Raw genomic sequence first — 24,743 nt, forward strand, 5'->3', positions numbered from 1 at the left:
TTAACAACACTCTGAGTCATGACCTAAGTCTCAGCCTGCCTCCGGGCAGCACGTGTGTCGTGCTCACCATGGGTGGGGTTTAGGGCAAAGGGACAACAGATGCTCCTGATTCAAGTATTGTGAAGAAACTGCTCTTACGTTTTCAACTTCACATTCTAGAATTCAGTGTCTAGGCTGTTTTTAAGGCTGGACATCTGGGTGGAATATATAATGTCACGGCTTATTGAAGAAATGTTAGTGATGAGCACAGGTTAGTGCATAAGGCAAGATAATGAAGGCTGTACTACTGCTGGTGCGTCATCCCAGTCTGATGTACCATCAGAGTTGGTGGAGTTGGCCAACCCCTGAGAGACTGCAAAGGCAAACCCAAAAGTGAGCTGGGGTAAGTCAGAAGGGTGCTGTCAGACTGAGAAGGCTTTGCAGACTTTTTGTGACTCAGCTTCATCTTGTGAGTATACAAGATCCTTCCATCACTGACGTACTTGTTTTAAAGAGCTGAGGAAGAGTCAGGAACACTCAGTAACTTCTGGCTTGCACTTATCGTGAGAAGCTTTGAGAGGAGGAAAATGCCCTTTCCTCTTCTCTCTCGCTGATGCTCCACCCTTGGCCTGCATCACAGCCCCTTTCAGGCAGGGCCGCTTGCTAAGACTAAGCAACCTTCACGTATCTGATATCGCACAAGGAGGTTTGGGTGTTTCACGGAAATGAATTTATCAGAGATGTCCACTAACCAATGGCTTGGCGCAGTTATTTAGTTGAATGTGGTAATGATATGAGTTCTAGTAACACAGTAAAAATGGCAAATCTGACATCATCTGTGTTGGAAACATAGGATTTGTTGACAAGAATGTGAAGGTTATCAGCAAAGGGGTGCCAATGGGGTTTTTACACTGGTTTGCCCTTTGCTCTGCCCATGCAAATTCTGATACGTTCAGTCTTCAAGGAAATCACAGAAGAGACAAAGTTGTCAAGGTTTGAGTTGAAACAAATACCCAGGTGAGAACAATGCAAATTTTTGAAAACAGCAGCAAAATATTGAACGAAGGTAAAAACTCTTTGCTAACTTTTGACTCTCCAGCCTCAGATCCCTGCAAAAAGTTTGACAACTTAATACAGAGATGTTTTTGTTTGTTGCTTCTCTCCAATCTTTCACGGTCATTTAAAAATTAAAACAGATCCTCCTCCTCCAGACAGTCTAGTACAGTGAAAGCAGCTTGTTACAAAACATGGTTAAGAATGTTTAAATAAAAATATGTAGAATAAAGAAGGAACTATTCATGATGCATCACTCCTCTGACAGGCTGTGAAGTTATTTCACCCTTCAACACAAATGCTAAAACATAATGGAATCCCTACTGAGTGTTTTCATGCCTACCAGAACATAAAAAAAAGCATAACAAAATACCCAGTGTGCCCCTAACTATTAGCTTGGATGAGTAAGGAGGCCAAGAGAAAACAGTGGCACTGTGGGAAATATTTGTGGCGAGGGAAGGAAACAATAACTGAAAGTGATAAAAATGGATGATTCTCGCGCAACCATGCATTGGCCAGGGAAGCGCATTGTGCCCCTTGCAATGGAGGACAGTCTGCAAGCAGAGCATCAGTATAGACTATTTGGTTGTTTTTTTCTCTCTGCTACCATAAAGGATTTTAAAAGCCAGATTTTAAAAAGACCTCCAGTTGGGAAAGGACGCTGTTTCTGGTCCTTTTTGGTTACAAAAAGGGGCATTCAGCTTATGAGCAAGACTGTGTGTGAGATACTTGGAATGCACCATTTTACTCTATTCTTTTTTGCTTCTAATTTAACTGAGAACATGAAATGGGCACAGATGTAGCATTGCGGTGTGCAAAAGCGGGGCACTAAATGGTGCATTAACATAGAGCTGAATTCTGCTGTCGTTAATCAGGCCCTATTCAGAAAGGAAGCAGCGAGGCTTTTGCCTGCATAAAAACCCCATAACGCTTGGCCTTTAATATACAATAATTCATTTAAATATTACTGAATTCACTGAACTTTGTGAACTTGGAGTGGTTGCTCAGGTACACATTAATGGTGAGCCAGCTGTAAATGATAATTTGCTCCAAAGAAACTATTAACTCTTACTGGGTTTTTTTCCCCTCTCTGATTTGCAGTGCGGATTGAAAGCATTTTTGAAGCCTTGCGTGTTATTTGATGTTTAAATGCAAAGAAGCGATGCAGAATTGTCCTGAATTATTGTCATTTACAACAAGGAATTGAACTTTTATGGCGGCCCAAAAGCCTTTCTGTACTCAGACGCTGGGATGGTCTAACTTTGTTCTCCCTTTGCATTGATGTAGGTTCATAACCACCCAAAGGGAAGTGATGGTTATAGTGGTGTAAAACTAGTGGAAATAACAGGATTATCTTTGACTAACCACAGGGTTTTCGATGTCAGGAATTTGAACAGCCTGAAATCATTCTGCCCCCGATTGTTTTTTTTCTTTTTAGAAGAAAGGACCGAATAATACATCTAGGGCTTATACATGGCATTACACTCTTCTCTGTGCAAAGTAAGCAGGAAGGGCAAAAGGCAGACAGGGGAAGCAACAGCCAGAGCCTGATCTCTGCAAACCAAAACTGATATTTCTTCAAGTTAGAAAAAGGTATTTGTCGGTCCAGTGAGGAGTAGGAGCTGGGAAATCCATCCTACTCAGCATTTTGTTGTACATAAATTTTGAAGCATCAAATCAGCAGCCGTACCAATATGTTGTAATTTGAGAGAAAATCCTGGGTGCTCGTTGCAAGCTTCTCATAGTTTCACTTCATGATCATTCATCTTTGCTTCCTGCAGCAATACTGGCCTGCAGGAGGGAAAGTCCACTCTGCTTCCAGCTCTCCAGGCTGGACCAGCTCCCTGGGTGCGTGACGGTGCGAGCGATGGCTCTTCCTTCTGCTGGGGACATCCTCAAAAGTGCCTGTGGCGGTCCGGGTGTTGGCACCCACAGTGCCCTGGCTGTACCCACAGCCGTCTTCCAGTTCTTGCTGAGATGAAGCAGCCAGTGGTGGTTTCTCAGCTCTCTAAACTGGTTGTGAATCACTCAAAACTTTTCAAAACTCTTGGTTCTGAAGGTAACAAGTTTCCTGTCCGAAGTTCTCCCAATATCCATTCAGCATTGTTGCTCTTCCGCTAGGAATATTTTTTCCTGTATATGAAAATAATTGCCGTAATGTTCACCAGATAAAAATGGAAGCATACTACCCACATTCAATGTACTTTTTTTACACCAAGCCTTCCTTAATATCGCTATTCATAGAATTTTTGCATGGGAAAGAATAATCATATGGGAAACAGAAAATCCAGTTTTGCTGGGATTGATTCTCCATAAGCACTAGGAGTGTTAGAAACTTCTGAACATCTTTTATTTCATGTTAATTAAGTAACCATGACACCATAACACAATTTATTTCCTTTAAAATTGAATGGTAGTAAAATTGGCATTATTTTATGTCAGTTCTCAATTTGCATTAGAAATACTCTAGCCAGTGGTGTAAACTGGCTTATGTTCAAATTTTTCAATTATTCTTTTACTTCTTTTTAAAATGCTCACTCCTCTGGTGAATGGTTCAAATGTTAATGACATTTGAAAGGGTTTTTTTGAGCCACGTAAGACTTAGTAAAACCATAACTTTGCATTTTACTGCTTCGGTGGGGAGAAGCTGTTAATTAGGAGTTCCATGGTAAAGAAAACTGCTTTTTGGCTCTGCCTACCAACTGGTTTATTCTTCTTATAAACAATTGGTCCCACTTAATGACTAGACCACACTGTATTTACTAGCTACCGTCAAGCATTCCCAGACCTCATAGTTTTATGTCTGTGAAACACTTGCATATTATGATCTCACCTCAAGATACAGAATCTCTCTATTCAAGTTTATACATGACGTGGAAAGTCTCTGAGATGTACTCTGAGGTGTAAAATTAGTGTAATTCCCCTGGAATGAAAGAGATGTGCCAATTTGTATCAAGTGAAGCTGTGGCCCACAATGTCTCAAAGCCATTTGCTTTTGTCTAGCAAACAAGCAAACAAATGTTCTTCATTTTAATGGAAAATAACACTTATGTCTCTCCTTGCTCATGGACAGAAGGAGATCAAAGATAGCACAATCTGTTCTTGCAAGGCAGCATTTCACTACCAGACAATTAATATGATAGTATCAGGGAAATGGAAATCTGTTCCATGCCTAGGTGTTTCCCCTCATGGACTGGAAAACTACTGCATTTATCATTTTCTGTCTTTAGGCAAAAAAGGTAACTCTTATTTGCATATTTGTCAGTTTGTGCTTGCGAGTATGAGATTTACTTAAAAACAAGCCCAGCCAGCTAAATGTTCTTATTACCCTGAGAGAGCAAAGCACTTAGGCCCATGATTAAAATGAAGGTAATTGAATTTAAGCATGTGCTTAAAGTAAAGCACAGCCATAAATACTTTGTGGAATAGACAGGAGACTGTTCTCATACTTAAATGTAAGCACTAATCAGTATTTTCCTAAAACCAAAGTTTATAGCCTTTTATCAGCAGTTCCAACTATCCCACTAATAAAAAGTGGCACCAAAAATCAGCTTTTCTACGAAATTTGTGGAACAGAATGAAGATCAAAGTGCCACTTACATAATAAATGGGCAGAGTAGGTTTGAAACAAGAACACAAATATTAAAATCTGGGTGTGATAAGTTATGTATAAGAAAGACAGGAAAAAGCTTATTTCAAGTTGAATTGTGTGGCTTTCGCAGAAGCACATCCTTGGTAATCTAGAATGGAAACACCTCCTTGTTCTACAAAGCTCACAAACGTACGTAGGGGGTATTGGGAACTGCAGTGCAACTACTGCTGTCCTGAGTTTTCACACCTGAGATCCTCTGTGTCGGGTTAGTCTTTGGAATTCAAAACTGCAGGTGGAATTAAAAATTTCACCTTTGAAGTTACCACTGATAGGTCTGACTGGTTTTGGACATGTGGCATTTTCTAGCTGAACTTAATTTTCTTTGTATTTCTAATAGAAATAAATGAAAATCTGTTTCTCTTAGAAACTGTGAGAATTAAATACTCATCTAGTATTTTGCTGTCCTTTTGAGCTGGACCAAAGAAACTCTGATTTCATCATCAGGCCTGAAACATCAGGCCTAAATCTGATGCATTGGCATATATAAATCTGTTAAAATACATAGTGAAATACATTGCATTTTACTGCTACTTTAGGGAAGGAGGAGAAGGAACAAATGGAAAAGTTCAGCTGCAATCCCATCTCATCACTGTCAAAACACAAGTTTTGGAAATTACTTTTCCATTAGCTGTTCCTCATTTGCATTACTGTTTTAAAAGGAATATTTTTTCTATCCAAACACAACTTCTCAAGTGCCAAATGACTGTCTTGCCTGCTACCATCTTCCCTTCACAGAAAATGTAAAAAAGCCTTTCCACCCCCACCCCCCACCCCCATTTGGCATAAGGGGAAATTCCTCATTATTGTTCAGCTCTGGTATCAATGGAAGAGACCAGATGTGCATTTCAAAAAATAGCGTTCATTGTTGTGTTGTATATGATGATATAAAAATGTGGGTGAAAAGATGTTATATGGTTAGTTCAGTATCTGCATTGGGCTCTGCATGGTTGTGCTCTACCATCCTGAAGCTTCACTAAATTGAAACTTCTATTTAAATTACCTTTAATGTGGAGTTCTTAATAATAGTTATTGTAGATTAGAATAATTAATGAATTTTTGAGTTACATAGTGTAAACTCATTACTGACTCTTTGGAAGCTTTGCTCCTGAACATATTGAGAAAGCCAGAGTAGTACACTAAATAAAAATGATTTAACAGTTTTTTACCAGAAGAATTTTATTCCTATTAACAGATGCATTTATATGTGTAATTTGTAAATATGTAAAGATGTTTATAGAATGGGGGAGAGAAAGAACTGGGCTATCCCACCATTTGAAAAAAAAAAAAAAAAATGCAAGCCAGAATTTGTGCTATTTCAGACAATAAAATATGACTGCAGTGAGATCCGAGCTTCAGGATGAAAAGCGGTTCTCCTAACAGCATGTGAAGGAGACGAGTATGACCCTACCCGGGGGAATTAAAGGTCCGTGTGGCTCATGTCCTGTCCAACAGCCAGCAGCAGAGGATGCCCAGAGGAAGAATGTAAGTACAGGGCACACAATAATGGCACGGAACACTTGCCCAGCAATTTGCAGCTGAGGATTTCTGGAGCCAGAGGTCAGTGTCTTTATATTTAGTGTCCTTTAATGGGTTTTTCTTCTGTGAATTTGCTCCGGCACCAGTTTTGTTTTTTGAACTCATGTAATCTTCTAGTACCCACGATGTTTGGTGGCAGATATCTGAACCTCTTATTATGCTTTGTGTGAAGAACTACCTTTTTCTTCTCAAAAGCCTGCAGCTAAGCTTCCTTTCACCTCCTCCAGAACTGGAAGAAAAAGTCTTCTTTCACTTTCCCTGTCCCACTTGGGCTTTTTGCAGTTGTCTGTAATATCCCTTCTCAGCACTTTCTTTTCCACATGGAAAAGACTATTTGGACATTCCCAGCATGGGACCCAGCTGATGCTTCACATTGCTTTGGCCCTGTGTGTACCTCTGCCACACGTAGCATTTTTTCTGAGACAGAGAACCAGCCCTCTGCATGGAACCCGAGATGCAGGTGCACCAGGAGTTCACTGCGTCAGAGTGATCTACTTTGCTTTGTTTGCTATTCCTTTTGTAGCAATTCCTGGCATTCAGTGCACTCCTTGGTGATTAAAAATGTATTCAACACCTGCATTAACTACTATAAAATATTGTTCCTGCCTAATAATATGTTAGAGCACGTCATCTTGGATGTGACTTCACTCCCACGTGTGTTACTTTATATTTCCACCAAATTCCATCTGTCTTTTGTTTCCCACTCAGTATGATGAACTCCTTCTTCAGTTCTCCACTCTGAGCCCTCATCTTCACTTTCTAAGAGATTTTTGTTATCCATAGATGGTCTTTCTGCCTTCTCCAGCTCACCCAGGCAACACATTGAGCAGCACCAATTTGCATGCGCTTGCCTGTGAAGTTCCACTTCCCTCTGCTGTGAAGATTAACCAGGTATTGCCACTCCTTGCTGCCTTTCTTTTGAGTAGTTACACCTTTTTAGGAGACCATTACCTCCTTTCCCCTGGCAGATTATCTTCCCTGAGAAAGGTGGGAGACACGGCCAGGAGTTTTTTAGAAATGCAGGTAGAATACATCAAGAAGAATATTATCTTCCTCACACTCTGACTGAATCCTTCTAAATAACCCAGTAGTGATCTGCAAAGTCTGACTTCCCTTTGACGAGCCATGCTCATCCTTCTCCAAGGGGGATGACCAAAGTGGGTCTCTGAACCTTCCTTTCTGCTGCTGGCTCAGATCTTGCCAGACAGCTGGAGCTTTGGCATGGGAGCTCAAGCCTGCAGCACAAGGGAAACATGAGGCTTCTCATGAACTAGGGTTTTAGAGAGTTGAGCTGATCGTTTAGACACAACCCTAGTCATCTTCATGAAGACCAACAGCTAATGATTGCACATAATTATATTAATCTCATTATTTTAGTAAGAAATGCTTTCATTCTGCAAGCATCTAATTGCATGACTTATTTTCTGTTTTAAGTGGTTCTTCTAGGGTGTGCAGCTGTCAGGCTGTTCCGATTAACTGGACTTTGAAACATCTATGAGCTCTGTTGTCAACAAGACTAATCAGCTTTTATTGTATTTAGCTCTGTAGATTCACAGAGCATGGCTGTCTTTTGCAGGTTCACATTCTTGTTTACAAATGTTACTCTCTTTGCCATCTTTGTATATTGCACAGAGTGGTAAAATGCAAACATAAAAGGCCTGCTATGAAGATCATTCATACTTTTTAATTGTAGTTTTTACATGAAAAGTGCCATTATCCTAATTAAACTGGCCCATTTGGAGGTGTATGTGTGCGTAGGCAGGAAGTGTATGTGTGCATAGGCATATGGCGTGAATGCCTTAAATGTGTATATATATATATTTATGTATATGTATATATTAAATGTATACATAAATGTATATATAAAATGTATAAATATATATTTATCTGTGTGTATATATCTACGTATATGTATTATACATGTATATACACATTAATAGCCATTAAATACATTCAGATGGCGAGTATTCTTTTTGTGCAGAGAGACTTAATGCAGAGAGTCAATACACCGTGATTGCAGTTGTTCCCATTTTGCAAACTAGATACATTATTCACCGAAAGGGATCAGCCTGCTCTGGCAAAGCCAGGATTTACCCTGGCAAAGCACTTTTGATCTACAGATTGTACGAAAGACACAGCACAAAAGATGGCTGCGTTGCATCGGACCGAAGAGCATTATTACAGGATGAAGGAAGGAGGCAAAAATAGACTCGACACACAAGTTTTGCTGAAAGTTTCTAAAGTGGGAATTTGAATTGTCTGCAGCCAGCTCTGGGTGTGCGGCGGGGTGTGTTACCCGATCCGCTCCCCGCTCCCCGGCAGGCTGGGGACCCTCCGCAGGGCTCCTCCCCAGCCGCCCTGCCGCCAGCATGAGCCAGAGAGGAATAGAAATCACTTGGAAGGGAGCTAGTGAAAAAATAAAGGGTCAGAAAATGGAGCTGCAGTAATTTGCTGGAAGGTAAAGCTGTGTTCTTTTGTTATTGCTTTTTTTTTTTTTTTTTTCTTTTTTTTTTTTTTTTTTTTTTTTTTAACGAGAGCCTGCCTGCCACTTAATTTCTTAAGCTTTGAAGTACGTTTTGCAGCCGGGGGAAGGAGATTCACGGAGATGGCGTCACTTTATAAAAGTTTCCAGATTTTACTGAGCTTCTTGTTTGTTTTCTTTTTTTTTTTAAGGGGGGGGGGGGGGGGGGGGGGGGGGGGGAGTTGTACTATTTGTAATGCAAGTGGGCAATGTGGCCGAGATCTAAATATACGCCTGTGAAAACAGAACCCCTGAGATAGCGACACCGACAGCAGAGGCTATTGTTAACTTTTGGGATTCCAATTAAATCCTGCAATGTTAAATATTTATTTAATTACTGGATAAAGAGCAGGCATTCCCTCTGACTGCCCTAATGGAGTCGGAATAATGCAGTAAGGGAAACCTTTTTCTCCTCCCTCCCCCCCCCAATCTAAATAGCTATAGGCAAGCACAGGCTAGAATCTGAACATTAAAGGACAAAAAAGTTTCAGCTTTGTTTTAGGAGTTATATTTCAGTCTGGTAAGGAAACTATACTGCATGTATTTTTCCATATCTTCAGCTCAATCCAAACATAACATTCCAAAGGATAAAATCTGTTACAAAATAAAACCGACTTCGTGACAGCTGAACTTCTACACAGAGTCTAAAAATTATCTAAAAGCGCCTCGAGAATCCTAAATGTCATTCCCAAGATGTGGTGAATTGTAATTAGGTTGTGAACTATTTTAGTGACAGTGCCTTACATGGGGCCTGTCTAAGCAGCTGGAGCATTTATGAACTTCTTTCTTTCCTTTACTCTGTGACATGTGAAGGTGTTTAGACAGTAACAATAACCCTTATTTATTTCAGATTTGCAAAAAATGTAATCAAAATTGAAAATGTGTTGTTTGCCTTTTTATTTTCCTGCCTGTATTTCCCTTTAAAACTTAGTTCACAGGGCAGTGCTTAAAGAATGGAAGAAAGCTCATCAACAATAAAATAGTGAATGAAAAATAATTTTCATTATTATTATTACTATGAGAAAAAAACCCTATTTTGTGATTTTCTGATCTTACTGGCTTCTCCAGAAAAGTTTTTATTTTTGTTTTTGAAAATGATACAGTTTCCCTGTTCTCCTAACAAAAAGCGAAGAAAGGAAAATAAAATTTCTGTGGAAATTTTTCAAAGAGAAGCAAATAGCTTGCAACACGCTGTCCAAAAGCTGCACTACACTATGCCCAAAAGCACTTTAATTTTATAACAGACATTATTATGCTTGTATATGCAGATCTTGATACTGTAGAGGAAATTATAAAGCCCAACTATTTGGTCAGGAGGGTAGAAAAAAAAGTTGTGTCCCTAAGTGTGCCACGAGATTTAAATACATGTTGTAAAGGCTCGGCATGTAACTTGGGGACTTTGGCAGAGAGGCACCCAGAAGGAGAAAGTCAGGTCCTGTCGGTTCCTACATGAGAAAGCTTGAGCACTCTGCATTGCCATCGCTAATTGTTTCATGTTGTGAAATCCCAAGGTGATAAAATTGCTGTTAGAAAGTTTGCTTGTGAGTAATTACATGCAGGTCTAGCTATTAAAACCTGATTTGTTACTCATAGGCTACACTCATCTGTTGCGTCTTCTCTCGAGATACAGATAAACTCCGTGTCCTCGTCACTGGTCTAAGCCAAAGGTACCCGCATAATGAACCGAGAGGGATTTTAGCTATAGGTATTGTTCAGACATACATAGTGGGATCAACTACCTTTATCATAATAGGTACAATTATAGTAATAGATCGCTTCTGTTTCAAACTGTTCCTTTTTCCTTTCCTTGTATATATTTCTAGAGGAAATGCTGGAGGATATATACCTTTCTTCATTTAGAGTTTTAAATACTGATTTTACTCCTAAGCAAAAGTTTCCCTTTGCTTTTTTTTTTTTTTTTTTTTTTTTAATTTGTTTCAGAGTGTTTCTGTTTATTATATTCAAGCTTCTCCATAGAGTGGGTGTAACCAGGAGAAGAATTTGGCTTGTGATGTGAGCTAAATTTTCAGTTCTTCCACTATTTAGAGCTCCGTTGAGCTAAAAATAGTTTTCCTGTGGTTTTGGCCATGAAGCCACAAATACAAGTTTTCAGTGCACAGTTATTGTGGATGTTGATCCCAACTATTGCTACGAGAAATGGAATTCAGCTCATGGCTGTGTCAGCAGATGATTATGTTGAGTGTGAGGCTGCACGTTAGATCTCCTTGCTGTCCCATAGCAAGAATGCGTCCCACCCAAACACCAGTCGCTTCCAAAAGAGGGACCATGCTCAGAAGGCAGTGCCTGGGCTGGGGAGCGAAGAGCCCGAGGAGGACCACTGGGTCTATGCAAGTGATACCATAGAAGAATACAACCACGAGGCTCCGTGTTTGGCTAATGGTGTGGGATGTAAAACAAGTGGTAGGGAATGGAGTAAATCTCTAAGACAATTTTGTTCATGGCTAGTTTTGAGCAGAGTTTTCATGAAAGAAAAAAGCTCATAGTGATCACGTGGTTACAGTACGTGGAAGGAAGTTAACTGTGATTCATTCTCTTTCCGTACTACCTTTTCTATCCCACTTCTGTGGTCCAACTTTTCTGTTGTCCACCGGTATTTGGTCTGATTGTGGCAGAAAGCTTTTAGGAGGCAGGGGCTGTCTGTCTTCTGAGCTTAGTAGTGGGTGTCAGGCTCCAGAAAGCGTTCTAACAATATGAGGTCATGTTCTGGAAATAGTTGAAAATCACTGATTTAGAAGAATGAGAATACTACATGTTTCTGTACTGCTGATGCAATGGTGAGGGCAAGTTAGGTGATAGTCTAGAAAAGTAGCAACACTGGCAGAATACTCAAAGGAATTGTGCCATTTAAAATTCTTTATAATTTCTTCCGTAAGAGTAGTATATTACTTTGTGTTAATCAGCTGGGACATTTTTTCCATTCCTCTGGGAAAGTTTCCACCCCCTGCTCCACGAAGCAGACTCAGTTCAGCAGTACTCTGCCCTGACCAGATTCTATCCGCAGGTGTCAACAGAAGAGGGGTCACGCTCTGATGTGTACTCTGCGATAGTTCTCAAGCAAAGGTTTCTCTTACTTATTACTTCTTACATGTCTTACTTTTCCTGCAGTGCTCTTTTTCCCTTTCCTTTTTTGTATGTATTTATTTCTTTTTTGAATTTTTTTTTTTTGTGTTCAGTTTTGCACCCTTAGTTGACTCTCAGATCTGTCACACTGGATACGCTATCCCCAAGATAGTGACATTTTTATCCTGTAGAGTGTGAAAAGACACGGTAGAGTTGAACTTACAAAACCTTTACATAATGTCTTTGTTTTTAACATCTCTGTAGATGTACCAGTATTCAGTTACGTGTCTCATCTCATTTGTTCTTCCAGTCTAGGAAAACAAGTTTGCAGCTTTAAACTTGCTGGGAAGTATAACTTTGGCTTGCCTTTCCCTCCCCTGGTCTACAATTTCATGTTAATGTCTTCTACCCGTAGCTTCAGGAAACAAGGCTAATTCTTCTCTCCCTTTCTCTGTACTGCTGTGTGAGTTGAGTCATGCATGGTACCCAAAAGTGTGGCTCTAACAATAACAGGGTACATAATTTATTATCCGAGAATTCAAAGGCTGTGAGCCAGTGAGTGTAACTTCACAGGAGCTCACACCACCAAGGGCCTTGTAGATGAACACTTTTAATATATTTCCTCCAGACATTAAACTTTTTTCTTTTTTTTTTTTCTTACATATGTGATGCAATGTATACCACGTTTGTATTGCCTTCTTGTTGTCAGGCAGCCCCTTACCATCTATCACACTTGCTCTCACTCAGTGTGCTGTACATTGCGGGGTTATTTAAAAGGACCACATGGCCAGAGCGAATGCCACCTCCCTTTCCACTTGCTGAACTCTGCTCAAACACAACGCTGTTTTTCTGCCTCAAAAATATATGTAAAGGTATGTATAGTATGTTAGCCCCTCCTTAGCCTTTCCCACCCTGAAACTTTTTGAACAGGGATGGCATGTTCCTCTCTTCACTGCCAAAAAAAAATAAAATTCCTTTCTCAGCATTTCCCCCTTCCCCCATTTCTTCTCAGCTGACAGCTGTGAGAGTGGAACTTTATTGAGCTATCCTATCCATTTCCCCCAATTCTGTTTTTATGCTAGGTTTGGTTTAAATATCCAAGCCATCTTTCACACTACAGGAATTTTTTTAACATTGTTATAAAGTGTCTTTGCAAATATTTAAATGTGTAGAGACATGGTAACTGTGTGTGTGTGTGTTTAATTAATGAATTATATTTTTTTTTTACATAACATTCCCCCCCCTCCCCCCTGCAATTTAGAAAGTTGATAGGAAATTAAGTTGAACAATGCAGTCATTTTAGAAGTCACAGGAAGGCCAGAGTTTCGTAATAATGTAACTTTTTTCAAGACTATTTCTTTATAATTCAAACAATCTATTTTATTTTCAAACTATTCATTTCTAACCAAACAAAAATCTCATTAAGATATATAGGGATCATAGTCAAAATCTGAAGAGAAAATTCAAAATTATGTAATTTAAGATAATTGTTGGACTTCATGGTTGCTTCTCAACCATGGAAGGCCTGACACAAACTGGTGGTAGTTCTTCTGTTGATTGTTTTGTACTTCGACCAGACTGTAAGGTTATAGCTAGCTCCACCATAAACATCTACAGCAATGCAGGTTTATGAGAAGACAGTTTTCTGTCTTCATTGCCATCAGACTGCGTGCAAAGGAAAGTGAGGCAGGTACTTATACTTTAGTTGACTTTAAAAGGCAGGACCAAAAGTATAAACATGTGCAGTTGTCTCTGCAGAATCTGAACACACAATAATAATTAAAACATGCAGGTAAGTAGAAGGTTAGCTAATAATTTTTCCTTGGGTTATCAAACCTGCATGTCTCTGTGTTGGAAAACCTAGGTTTGCCAATGCTAAAAGAGGATTGATGGTTCCATGAGTTGTGAAATTAATGAATTCATGAAACCACATGATTTCTGGCAGCTGTGTTCAGGACACCTTGTGAGTCTCCTTGTTGCGAGCCTTTTACTGAACTTGCTAAGTTATTAGAGTGGACCCACTGCAGCATGGCAGTAGAGATATAAGTGATGGAAACCATATATGAAGTAGACAGTGGTGAAAGCGGTGGTCATTTTATTGTGACCTTAAGGGTATACAGAACTCAATCATTAGATAGCCAATGTAATTTACTTTGTCCTTTACTCTGTCTCATTGTCTAGGAATAGATAACCTGACTTTAGACATTTGGGTTTTACCCATTCAACATTAGACTGCGATAAAACGGCAAAAAAACCCAAGAGACGAAAACTATTTTTCAGCCCATAGATCACATTTGTTATTATCATACTCCAAAACAGTCTGTATATTGTGCTTAAGAATCACTTTCTGCTTTCTGAGGAGTGGTGTGCTGCAAGCAGGTATGTCTAACTTGCGTGTAGATTTGAGAACGTTTTGGAAAACTTGCAGTTTTCCCTGTCCTCTCCCATACACTTGCACGCACACCTTCAGCTTTCCTCATCACTGGAACTCTTAAAACCTCTGCAGGAAGAAGCACATCAGAGCACTGTGCTGTAGCTTCATCTGACAGTATACAACTGTTTTGTAACTTCTTGGTAAGAGAACATTTTGTTTCATAGAAACATGATGGCTGGCACATGAACAACACCTAAAATGCCTGCTGCCAATTTGTTGTTTGTTACTTGGTTTATTAATTAAGTTACACAAAAGATTTGGAAAAAGACCAACATTTTTTTTTTTGTCCTATATTTTGGACGGCCTGGCCAAAGCAGAACAATTGCTGGTGCAGAGATACATAGGAGTCCCTAAAGGTTAGCTCTGTTCTGTGGCTGAACTACATGAAAGCCTTGCTCCTCCACTGCTGTCATGAACTTTAGTAGAGATAGCCTGCTGAGCTATTAGTTGATCTCTGCATAGATCAGAGTACACTGGGGCTAAAAACTTCTGTTTACATCAAAACCAATCAAGTGCCATGTAGATTTGAATCAGAAGAAAACTTCTTCAAAGCTCACATATATTTGAAATTGAAACTTCAGTTTGGGTCACTGGATATTTTTCTCCGTTTCTACATGGCTTTTTCTTCTCTCTGTCTCTTTGTTTTTAGTAGATGTGTTACTCTTAATTTACACAAATAAAACATAGGGTTTCATGTAGTTTCTTTTTAGCTTTATTATATATGTATTTGTATATATGCATATATATGTATATGTAAAATAACTTCATTACTTTTGCTTGTTTCTAATATTTTCTTCCAAAAGAAGTTTGTTTGATAGCACGATTCAGTTGGCAGGCCAGATGCAACTGGTGTGCCAGATTTTTAACTGCTGCAAGATGGCGTAGTCAAACGTTCTACAACAGCAATACAAGTTTACGTAAAAATGAAGTTTTTGCCCTGTATATCTGTTCCTACAGATTTTTTTGCCAGAGGAAGGAACTCTTCTGTAGGAATTTCCGTAGTGGATCAGACTAGGATCTCGTTTAGTTCAGTAGCGTGTCTGAATCAGGCTCCGATCAACCTCCTCTGAGGAAGGCAGCCTCTGCGTTATGAAATAAACTTCCTGTAGGTAAAGTTTCCTCTTAAAATCACTTTGTGGGCTGAAGTGTGAAATACTTTCCCCTAATTGTGGATGTTCCTGTTGTCCATATAAAGCTGAATTTCTCAATGCCCTCGGAGTTCAGGCCTCAACAGTACTTTGTAGAGAGCAGTTCCACCTGCTCGTGACCAGAGTGAAGAGCAGAGCTGAAGATGGTTTAGCCTTCCACACTTTGCCAGTCCTTCCCTATGATGAAAGGCCTTTGAACAGACAACTGATTTTTATCATTAATTTCATGGAAGTAAGCACATTCTTCAGATCTAGCGGAAATTTAGGTGGAGTTCCAAAGGTCAGTTGCATATTCAGGAAAATTTTAAAAATGAAAACGTTCTGCCATCAAGTCATGGTGTGGACCCAATTCTTTAGTTTAGCCTCATACCGATTTACTTAGTGAAAAATGACAAGAAACAAACAGTTATATCAGCAGTATGCTTAATCAAGGTCAGGCGTTGCTGTGGCATGTTGGAGGTGGTTTTAGCCTGGTACCTCCGAAACATTCTTTTGTACTGTTTAAAAAATACTTTTGAGAAAATGGTGGTCGCTTCCACTTCACGCGATGAGGACAGTTGTGAGAGTTCTGATATGAGTTTGTCCAGGACTGACATCGTATACAGTATGTAAATCCTCATCCCTACAGTCTTTTCTAGAGTAATTTCTAATACTGCTAACACATTTTCTTGGAGCTTTGCTGTGTGGTTTTAGTTACTACGGGATGCAGCCATCTGAAGGGCCTCAGCTACACCATGGCGGGTAAGACCCTACCGGCACCGCAAAACAGCTGCTGGTGGGCCGGTGCCAGCTGCCGGGCACACGGCTCCGAGCGGCGGGAGTGCTGGATTCCCCTGCAACGGCAAGGCCTCGGCCCATGGGCGGCCATGAGGCACGTCTCCCTCTTGAGGGGCTCGCTGTGGGCCCGCACCGGGCTTGAGGAAACTGCTTTGCTCCACCATCTCGGGGAAAATTCCTTTTTCGACAACAAGCCCCGAACATGTCAGGGTTGTTTAATTTATTTCACTTTTTGTTGCGGTGCAGGTTTGACCCCCGGCGGGCCCTTCCGCCACATCCCCGCAGCACGGCCCGGCCCTTCCCGCCACGGTCGCTTCCCCCGGGCGGCAGCGCGCATGCGCGGCGCGCAGGAGCCCTCCCGCGCGCTCCCCCCGCCCCTCGCGCACATCCGGGTCCCGGCGCTGGCCCCGCCGGCGCCGCCGCGCCGCTGTCCCCTCCGCGGGCTCCCAATAAAGTTTTGTTGCGAGCGGGCGGCCGCGGCCCAGCCGGCGCCTGAAGCCTAACGGAGAGCGCCGTGCCGCCGCGGCGGGGAGGCCGCCTCGCTCCGTGCCGGGTGGGTCGGGGCGGCGCGGGGGCGGGGAGCGACCGGGGGGCGGCGGGCCGCGGGGAGCGGCACCTCTTCAGCCGCTTCTCCTCAGCGGTGCGGGAGCGCTGCGGTTCGCCTTCCCGATGGGGGGGTGGCGGGGGAACGGGCCCTTTCGGAAGCCGAGAGAGAGCTCAGCCGCCCCCCCCCCCCCCCCGGCCCCGGCGCGCGGGCCTGGCGGTGACAGGGTTTGGGTGGTCCCGGGCCGGGCGGGAGGCGGCGGGGGGTGGGAAGGGGGCCGGGGGGGAGGAAGGAGCAGCCCCGGGAGGGCGAGAGGTGCGCAGGGTCGCGCTGCCGGGCTGTTAAAACACGCTCCGTGCTGATAAAAATAAGTCTGTGCACGTAACTGTAGGAACAAACTGTTGCAATGCTAGTAAGAGGCTCGGCGGTTTTTCTTTCTTTCTTTTTCTGTGTTTTGTTTTTGGTTTTGCTTCTTTTTTTTTTTTTTTTTTTTTTTTTTAAGACGAGGAGCTCGCCCTTGGCCGGAGCCAGGCCTGGCCGGCGGAGGGGCTGAGTAACAAGCGCACATGTGTGAGGGCCGGTGGCGGCGGCGCGTCCCCGCGGAGGCGATGGCAGGGCTCGCACCCCTCACCTGGGCCTTCCTCCCCTGCATCCCGCACTGACAGCTGCCTGCCGACACAGGGGCCGCTGGAGTGGTTTAGAATGGCAGGTTTTGTTTTCTGCGGGTTGTAAACTTTAATAGAGGAAATGTGGTCTTGCGGTTAAAGGCACAAGACTGGAAATCAAGTGATCTGTGCCTCTGTTCCAATTGTGGCATTTCTGACGTGACTTTAAGCTAATGAAACGAAGGTATTTCACAGTAAAATGAGGGAGAGAAGATCCGCTTCAGCGGTAGTTGCTGAATATATTGTTGAATAGGTTCAGCAAGAGTTGTTGATTCTTGGTTGAATCTGTAGGGATTTAAGAGATTTTACTCAGTGAATGACTGGGGCTCTTTGCTTTAACAACACCTCCGAGGAATAACTGTCAACATTTGCATCAGCCTGTAAGTTTTGTCTTGTCATGGGAAATTAGATTGTCAGTATGTGATAGTTTTAGGTGAAATCTCTTCCTGGTTTTCATTCCTTTGTAAATTTCAGGTAATTTACCTTCCATGAGTGGCTTTGAAATACTGAAAACTGAAATGGGCATTGTTCATTGCATATCTCACTTGTGGAAGCTCTGCACAGAATATCCTTTTGATATTCTGAGGCATCACAGATTGTGATTGAAGAGAAGGGGAAGGAAAAATAAAGGTGCAAACACACTATTGCAGTCATGTGCCCATGCTCATCAAAAGCTGTAATACTTTATGAAGCTGGCAGCAGGAGTTGGTAGTGGAAGTTAATAGAAGCAGCAAATAACTTAATTGAAGATGTTTCATAATTTGTGTGTTGTAACTTTTGAGTGCCCTGTCAGTGTAGGGTGCTGTTGGATTTAATGTCTTAATCCCTACCATTTGATAGTGATTTACCTCTGATATTAAAATTTTGTTAACTTGGCCTCCAAATTGCTGCTAAGTGTTTGGCACTTAGGTTTGCAAAACAAAACCTCAACAGGCCATGTGCATCACGGTGCCTGCCTTTGTCAAAACTTTCTTTTCCTTTCAAATGTGGCAAAAATACATTTGAGGGAGGAATTTTATTTTCTTCTAAAGGAAACTTTTCTAGTGGAAGCCCAAGATGGGTTGTTGAGATGGGGATGAGAAGTGGGCAAGGAAAGAGAGAGGCTTCTCTTAATGACAAAAGATCACAGCAAAAGGGCGTGCTGGTATGATGCTGCATACAGCTGTGGTGGGTGTTTTTTGTTTGAGGTTTGGAGTTTTAACCTCTGATGGGACCTGAAGGAGCTATAACTGTGGATCCCGTACTACTTGGTTCTTGTTACAAACTCAGGTTTCTGATCTTGCACCTTGAGTGGGTGATCTTGCAGAGTTTTCATGATAATAAATACTGTCTGAGCTGGAAGGAATTCTGTATCTTGAGGTGGAATGCTTGTGCTCTATTAAAGTGACTTTTTTGGGTTTATTCAAATGTCTTTGCAAACTGCGATCTTTAATATTCCAGAGGACGCTTTCAATTTCAGAAAAATATCCTCTATATTTTCTGTATAGTTCTGTAAGGAAAACTCTAAGAACACTTTTGTTGCTCTTGGCTGAATTACATACCTGCAGAAATACTGCTATGGCAATTCTCTGCAAGTCCCTATATCTTCCTTCCCTGACAGTTAAGTGGTGGGTTGTTTTTTTTCTATTAAAATGCACTTTTCTTCTAATGTCTGTGATAGATTTGCTGAAATTAAATGTAATGTGTTAGTGTTTCTTCTTTAAAGACCTTTAAATGATTTTTTAATAGCAACAGGTAAGGAGCTTATGCTCAGAATGAAAAGATTTATTCTTGTGTGAGCTGAGAACAATTTGGATACTTTTTATGGCTAACATTGATAAACAGCTCATTAAAAGCAAGTCAAACAGTAATATAAGACTTTTGCAGTTATCATTAGTAGCAGTGCAAGTTCCTGCACTGTTTTCTGGAAGCCTTTTTAGCTGTGTTCCTGTGACCACGTAGAACAGTTTGGCTGGCACTTCAGTGTGCTGACCAGTGTGCGTTGGCAAGGTGCAGAATGCCGCCTGCCAAGTTTGTATCCCTACTGACCTACCACCAAGGTTGAGTCTGCCAGGACTGTCATCCTTGACAGAGGATCTTTGTCAGAATCGCTGCTACTGATACACCAACTATGAAGTAGTGTCTCTGAATTCTGGGTCAGTGGATGTCACAAACTGACAAATTTAGAATACTTTGCCATTCATTCATTCTGTGCGAGGGGAAAAAAAGCTTGCTGAATTACTATTGTCAGTGTTCCCTCCAAATCCCGTAGCTTTTGTAAACTTGTCACAGTCTTGATGCAATTCAGTTGGAGTGGAAGTGTGTATGTATACATCTTTATTATTCTTTCCCTCTTTTAAAGCTTTATGAAAGTGTAAAGTCCTTTCAGGTTATGCTCTTTGTTCCCAGTTCACATTTTTCGTGGCAGTGTTTGGGATCTTATTCTTTGAAGTCTTGTATTTAAGCGTCTAAATTTTTGAAAGGCTTTTTCCAGGTTGTTAATTTTTGAACATTCTTTAGGGTTTGTGAAAAGTGTAAGGTCATGGAACGATTTGGGATGGAAGGGACTTAAAGATCATCTGGTTCCAACCCCCTGCCACGGGCAGGGGCACTGGCCACTGGGCCAGGTTGCCCCCAGCCCCGTCCAGCCTGGCCTTGGGCACTGCCAGGGATGGGGCACCCACAGCTGCTCTGGGCAGCCCGTGCCAGCGCCTCGCCACCCTCACAGGGAAGAATTTCTTCCTAATATCTAATATAAATCTACCCTCTTTTAGTTTAAAAACATTCCCCCTTGTCCTGTTGCTACAGGCCCTACTAAAAGTCTGTCCCCATCTTTCTTATAAGCCCCCTGTAAGTATTTGAAAGGCCACTATAAGGTTTCCCTTATATAAACACATTCTTTGTTTTCACTTTTTTTTCTCTAGGTATATTGAGGTCATCCCTACTCACCCAATTGCTTGTCCGTGTCCACCAACTTACCAATGGAGGCATAGGCTTTTGTTTTCATGTTCAGTGAAATTTAGTGATGCTCTTATATGCAATTTTAATTAAGAAATGGATGCTAACTTGTAGTTATCTGCTGTGCTTAGAATAGATCTTAAATAACCGTGAAAACATGAGGCAGTTTCAGGACTGACTTTCAGATGTGCTGACTGCTGTTGATGGTGGCATTTTTCAGCATAATGCTTCTGTTGGAAAGTGCCAATTAGCTGCAATAGAAGTGTGAGAAAATGCATGGTTCTGACAAAACACTTAAGGGAGAGAGATTTTGGTTCTAAGACAGAATTTGTAGGTTTGGGGAATTTCTACAAAAGCTAATTGCTCAGTAATTAGAGTAGTTCTGGAGGCCAGGGCCGTGTGAGCATTGGATTTTTGTGTTCTAAGTGGATGTCATAAGAAATAGATACTAACTTTTTTAAGCTTGGGAAGTTTTTGTTTCTTCTCCCTCTCCCCTCCCCAGTATCACAGTTAAACTCAAGTTTTGCCATGATGCAGAACGAATTCAAAACTTTATGTTCTTTGGTTACAGTTTTACTGAGGTTTTCTTGGCATCAGTTGGAAGTGAGGGTGCTTTTGAAATGCAGTGGAGCTCTGTTAGTGAACCCTTCCTGACTGGACCTCTTTTGTGATACAAATCATTATCACTTGTATTATTTTTTTAACAGTAATTTTTGAAAAGACTTTAAGAAAAAACAGAAGCATCATTTTTGCTATGTGGCTTTTATGATTCCACTTCCTCATACAATGTATTACTTGTTGCTTGTGATTGGCCTCAGAGCTTTTGTTACGTTGCTTTTAAGAGAGTGCTAGTTAAATACTTCTCAGCTGACAGAGCTAAATGCTTCGGTTTTGGTTTGGGTTTGGGTTTTTTGCTTGTTGGTGTTTTTTTTTTTTTTTTTTTTTTTTTTTTTTTTTTTTTTAAGCTGTGTTAGATGATGTACAGATGTGGAAATGAAAAGAACAAGTATTGTGTGAGAAAGCCATGTCTGAAGTTGTCAATATACTTCATTTGTTTGGAGGGCAGTCACAGTTAGTAAAATTTTTGAAGATGCCGCACAATTCTTTTCTGTTCTTGTTTACATGTATTATTAGAATATATTGCCTTACAAGGCATGTTTGAAGCAAGGAAATCTAGTGTTAGTATGAAAGCATTTATTACAGGTTTTGGTCAACTGGGTGTGCATTTGGATGTGCAAGCCCAGTTATGATGAAAATACCACCAGTCCTTTTTGATACCGTTTATAAGATCTCCTTTGGTGTTTTACCTACCCTTAAGGGTAGGAGGGGAAAAAAGTGGGTTGTACCACTGATGATATTTTTCATGGCTAAAATGTTGCACAGGATAATTGAAGAAAAATGTTTTCCATTGAGAGGCTATGCCAATGGTGTTCAAGTGTATTACCTAGGTTTTTTAACCACTGTGTGACCTTAGGATTTATTTTATCCTTGATGTGTATGGAAAAACTGTGAGGTTGACGTTTCTTCTGTATTTGTCCTCAAGAAAAGGCTCGAAGGCATGCGGTTGCATGGGACTGTGAGCTAGGCTACAATGTAAGGTGTCGACTTGGGAAAACGTTAAGAAAACCCAAGCACAATCCTGTGCAGTTCCTGTCAGGAAATTTATAAGGAAAGAAGGACCTTGATAAAACCAGATGACTTTGATGTGTGATGTTGTAGTTTTAGATAGTCTTAAAGAAAATATTGGTGACTAAATGTAGCATAATACGCTGTAATATACTGTAATCGAGTTCCTGAGCTTTCTGTCTGAATATGTAATATGCTAATGTATATATGGAGCCAAAATACGGCAGCATTTCTAAGTTTGAAAGGGCAGTGAAGTTAAGCACAAGAGCTGACTGCAGAACAGCTTTAACTGCAAATCTGCAGCAGCCCTAATGAATTACCAATTGCATAGCTAGTTGCAAGTGGTAGTTTTATATGATGAAATTGAGTCTCAAAGCAGCTTCTAATCATGAGCAGCGAAGTTCCTTATTTCAGATTGGATATGATGCTACAGGAAGCTTTCTTAATTTGCAAACAAGTAAATTAAGGAGGGAAAGAATTGTGCTTGTACATTTGCAATACAAGCTTAGTATTGGCAGTAGGAAGGGATGAGGACTGTGTAGTTGTTACCCATTTTACTCTTTTGCTTGTGAAAACCATTGTTCATTGCCATGCTGCTTGGGGTGATAGGTTGATTGGTTAATGCTGCTTTAGATTCAGTTTTTGCAGGTGGGAAATTAGTTGGGAGTGGCAGAACATGTTACATAAAAAGTGCATCTCACTAGAGTAAATACACCATATACAGTTTTATATTGATCTGTTCTGCTGTGATCTTGCTCAGGCCCTTTTAGCCAGAAGATTCCTTGATAGCGAATCAAAGTAATCAGCTAAATTTGCCAGTTTAATATAGTAGGCTAGGAAAATCTCAGAAGAGGAATCAAAAAGTAGTTGAATTGCTCAGTATTTGTGATGGTAGATGAAAGGTAGTCTGTTTCTTCCATCTTCACAAATGAGATGTAATTTGTATGTTCTGCTGTTAGCCAACTTTGTTACTATGTAGCTGGCTTGATGAGGTAATAAGAAAGGGTTCAAACAATGGACCTGTTCACACAACTAGTTTCCTTCCATTTGCTGTAGTCATTAACAAGAACTTTAAATGTATAAATAACGCTTGCCCCAAAGTCTAGTTTTGATGCAGCGATTACTTCCTTGTATACTCAGCCATTAAAAGCCCCCTCATGCTACCCCATGCAATGCATTACACTCACTCTTTAAAGAATGTTTGTAAAAAAATGTGTTTTTTTCAAAGTAATAACATGCTTTTTCAGCCCATGTTTTCTTGCAGCTCAGCTGAAAAGTTATTTAATAAAAGAAGGTAAGGCCTAACAGACCCTCTGCCTCTTAAGGAAATTTAAGAAAGCTTTTTTCCCCATGAAAGTTGTTACCAGCTGCCTCTAGAAGTGCAACAATAAAAGTAATTTGTGCAACACTATGAATGAAAATGTGACTCCTTACAGCGTTTGTTTCTCTGCTCAAATCTTATAGCAATGCACTGTTGTACTGCAGTCACAGCTCATAACATGCACTTTTAAAACCCTGGAAGAAATTGATTGTAAATACAGATGATCTGGTGAAGGTGTTCCTAGCAGAGGTTATGATTACTTAGAAACCTTTCAAAAATTAGATGCTGAAATTACATTAAATGGAAGTAAATGTTGTAAATGTGGTTTATGCCGCTCATTCAGATATTTTAAAACTCTACAAGAGTGGTGGTTTCTACATGAAAATGTTTGGTTTCTACATAAATACCTGAACCTACTGCTTTGTAACCTTAACTAGCTCCAAAGAAGGAAATGCTTTTAGTCTACAAATAATTCATGAATCTTTTTCATTCTACCTTGTTTTCTTAAAAAAAAAAAAAAAAAGGCAAAACCTGTAAGCCTGCAGTATTTTTGCCTTCCAAACTGAACTTCTGAAAGGCCTATAATGAAATAAATTTAATGTCACTTGTACTTCTCAAAGTCTATTAGTAGTGTGTTGCAAGGTTTCTTTCTTGCCTTTGCTTTTCTTGAACAGGTAGAAAATACACTTCAGCAGAAGAGTCTTGAAAGGCTCATGGGTGGCCAGAATGGATTTACAATAAAAGCTATTAAAGACTTCAACAGTCTCATTTTTCAGTGGTTATAGTACAAGCATGTATGTGGAACTTTTTTTTGAAGAAGCTGAAACAGTATTGATTAAATCTGTTATGATGCTTCTGGAATACTTGTTCTATTGTGTTGTGCTTTTGTTGATAGCTATTCAGACCAATGTAAAGTTTTTAGAGTTAATTTAGATATTTCTAAAATCATAGTTTATAGGGCAGAGTCATTTACCAAAATTCTCTTGACACTTACCCTACAAATACTAGTTACTGCAAAACATCATTTTAATAGAACTGTTCCAATGTTCTTTGCTTTTAGTTAGCTTGTTTATCCCATCCACATGCTTGTGGGTTAATGATGTTGAAATGATACACAACCAGTAAAATTTCATTCCAAGTTGATGCATGTTACTGTTATGTTCATAATACTTAAAAATAAATAAATAAAATTATACATGGTGATAGAATAGAATCATAGATCTGTAAACTTGGTTTTTTAATATTTATAGATGGGGCAGCTGTAGTGGAATAGGTGAGAGTGGCAGCAGTCAAGAGGCATTTCTTAATCTTGTTTGAGCTCAACTTAACTCTAGAAATTTCTAGTTTATTTTCTGCCTTGGTGATGCTTAACGTTCTTTGAAAGCATAGCTAAGAAACAAAAATAGAACTTTGCAAATTGTTGTCTTTCTGGTCTAAGGCTCTAGGTGGGTTCATTTCCTTTTTTAGGA

At 40.5% G+C, this 24,743-nt stretch overlaps 1 protein-coding gene across 2 annotated transcripts in view; it reads left to right on the plus strand.

The window, feature by feature from the left end:
• The first annotated feature begins 8,395 nt into the window (after positions 1–8,395).
• SMAD5 (SMAD family member 5) overlaps positions 8,396–24,743 on the plus strand; it is a 30,529-nt gene continuing 14,181 nt past the window's right edge. Inside the window, exon 1 of one of the 2 annotated variants that reach the window (XM_040603608.1) lies at positions 8,396–8,678. The gene's annotated coding sequence lies outside the window, so the exon portion shown is untranslated. Of the gene's footprint in view, positions 8,679–16,583; positions 16,735–24,743 lie in introns of those variants that run through there. The other variant, XM_040603607.1, reaches the window with a different exon arrangement.

This window comes from Falco naumanni, chromosome 8 (assembly GCF_017639655.2).
Source record: "Falco naumanni isolate bFalNau1 chromosome 8, bFalNau1.pat, whole genome shotgun sequence".
Taxonomy (NCBI): Eukaryota; Metazoa; Chordata; class Aves; order Falconiformes; family Falconidae; genus Falco; species Falco naumanni.